The sequence below is a fragment of the Triticum dicoccoides genome, chromosome 2B (genome assembly GCF_002162155.2).
Source record: "Triticum dicoccoides isolate Atlit2015 ecotype Zavitan chromosome 2B, WEW_v2.0, whole genome shotgun sequence".
In the NCBI taxonomy this organism is placed as follows: domain Eukaryota; kingdom Viridiplantae; phylum Streptophyta; class Magnoliopsida; order Poales; family Poaceae; genus Triticum; species Triticum dicoccoides.
In genome coordinates this window covers 132,331,144-132,333,690 of record NC_041383.1, presented here as the reverse complement: position 1 = coordinate 132,333,690, position 2,547 = coordinate 132,331,144, and positions in this window count along the sequence as shown.

Below are 2,547 nucleotides of genomic sequence, written 5' to 3'. Positions count from 1 at the left end.
TGGGAAGAGGGGCCGGACACCTGATCCTCTCTGCCTTACTATGCCAATCCTGGTTGCGGACAGCGTTCAGAACAATGCTATGACAAATATAAGCAAGATGTTCGGTTATAGGGTTACTTACTTGGGTATCGAGGTGATTGCAGCTCAGGCTCACATCCTCGATGGTGTCCAGACACTTTGTTCGTGGTCCGAAGAACAACTTATACATCCCTTCGGGCATCATGCCGAAGAAATGCTGAAAGGTTTGCAGACCTTCTGGATTGAATTCCCACATCCGGAGAGGCCGACGTTTGCACGGCAGGATCCACCGAACTAGCATTTCCTGGATTATTTTGACAAGACTAATGCCCCTCTCGAGGATCTCCCAAATGCGGCTTTGTAGCATTGGTACATCGTTCGCAGGCCCCCAGTTTAGTCCCACGTTGGCCCACGATGCTAGTTGAGGAGGAGGACCTGAGCGAAACATGGGCGCGGCCGCCCACTTTGAACCTCGAGGAGATGTGACATAGAACCACCTCCGTTGCCATAAATCAGATACCTCCGGGAAGGAGCCTTCAGGCCACGGGGCATCGACGTTCCTACTTATTATGGCGCCTCCGCACTATGCGTGTCGCCCCTCAATCATCTTCAGCTTCACATTGAAAGTCTTGAGCCATAAGCCAAAGTGGGGGGTGATGTGGAGGAAGGCTTCACACACAACGATGAATGACGAGATGTGGTGGATGGAATCCGGATCTAGATCATGGAAATCTAGCCTGTAGTAGAACATGAGCCCCCTCACGAAGGGATCAAGAGCAAGACCTAAGCCCCGGAGGAAGTGGGAGACAAATACGACGCTCGCGTTGGTCTCGGGAGTGGGGATAACCTGTTCGGGAGCAGGAAGCCTATGATTGACATCGGCGGTCAAATACCCAGCCTCACTGAGCTTCGCAATATCCTCCTCTATCACAGAGGAAGCCATCCATCGGCCTTGATGGCCAGATCCGAACATGATCGAAGATCCGGGGTGCTTAAGCTCGAGCTTTGGGTGTTGGAACTCACGGTACGAGATGTGCGAGCCTGGAGATAGAGGGATAGGCCCTGGATCCTTTATAAAGGGGTAAGAATATCAAGCGTCCCCGAACGTGGTCGTTCAGGACTTGCCTAAAATAACGGGGTCATGCCAACAGGCACGGTTGGATTACCCATACCCGTATTGATGAGAATCCTGTAGTAAGGGGGACACGATCTCTGCTCTGACAGGACGTGCCAACGAAACCGCCTCGTGGTGTGTGCGGTGGCAAGTTATAAAAACGGTTCGAATAAAAACCGGACCATGGCGTGATGTCACTTTTCGAAGAATTGTCAGCAGATTAGATTCGTGGATTATTATTATTCTCTCTACGGTGGTATATGGAATTTATCTTGCAGAGCCAGACACGGTCCTTGAGTTCGGAATTAATTTTGGAGTATTCGGAGATGGAACCCGCCTCGCAATGCCGAAGACAATCTACACACCGTACTCGTCGTCATTGAAGCCTAGTTGAGGGGCTACTGAGGGAGTCCTGGATAAGGGGGTATCCGGACAGCCGGACTATGTACTTTGGCCGGACTTGGACTATGAAGATACAAGATAGAAGACTTCGTCCCGTGTCCGGATGGGACTCTCCTTGGCATGGAAGGCAAGCTTGGCGATTCGGATGTAGATCTCCTCCTCTATAAACCGACTCTGTAACCCTAGCCCCCTCCGGTATCTATATAAACTGGAGGGTTTAGTCCGTAGGACATAACAACAATCATAACATAGGCTAGCTTCTAGGGTTTAGCCTCTTTGACCTCGTGGTAGATCCACTCTTGTAATACTCATATCATCAAGATCAATCAAGCAGGAAGTAGGGTATTACCTCCATCGAGAGGGCCCAAACCTGGGTAAATATCGTGTCCCCAGCCTCTTGTTACCATTAGCCTTAGACGCACAGTTCGGGACCCCCTACCCGAGATCCGCTGGTTTTGACACCGACACCTATAAGTCTGGGTGAACATAAGATCATTCATACACTCGATCCGCTAATAACAAAGTAACACATAGTAGTTATCTTCGTGCTAGTAAAGAGAGCCAACCAAACAACCAATATGCCTAGGCTTCAGGGAAGAAAAAATTGCCTGAAGGAATAACCTTGGCTGATAATTTACAAATACACCACAAAAATCATCTCCAAGTTTAACAGGTACATGCTACTTTAAATCAAGAGAACACAAAAGGACCATGTGTAACATGGTTCTCACTTTCTACCGTTTTGGAAATTATTGTACGCTAAAATCTACAGCTTCTACTGGACAAATGAACATGTGTTAAGAAGACCAAGTATAGTTTAGAAAGGTGTGCATAACAAAATATAGAGTGTGCGTCCCCTCCTCCCATCCTCTTCTACCCTGCAACTACAGAGAGTAAAAATTCCTCAGTTCTTCGGCTATCTATGAATCAAGCTTTTGGTCCTAGGATGCACAACCAATAAAAAGCATTATCTTTTGTAAGGACGAATAGTTGTACCTTGAAGCACAATCAAC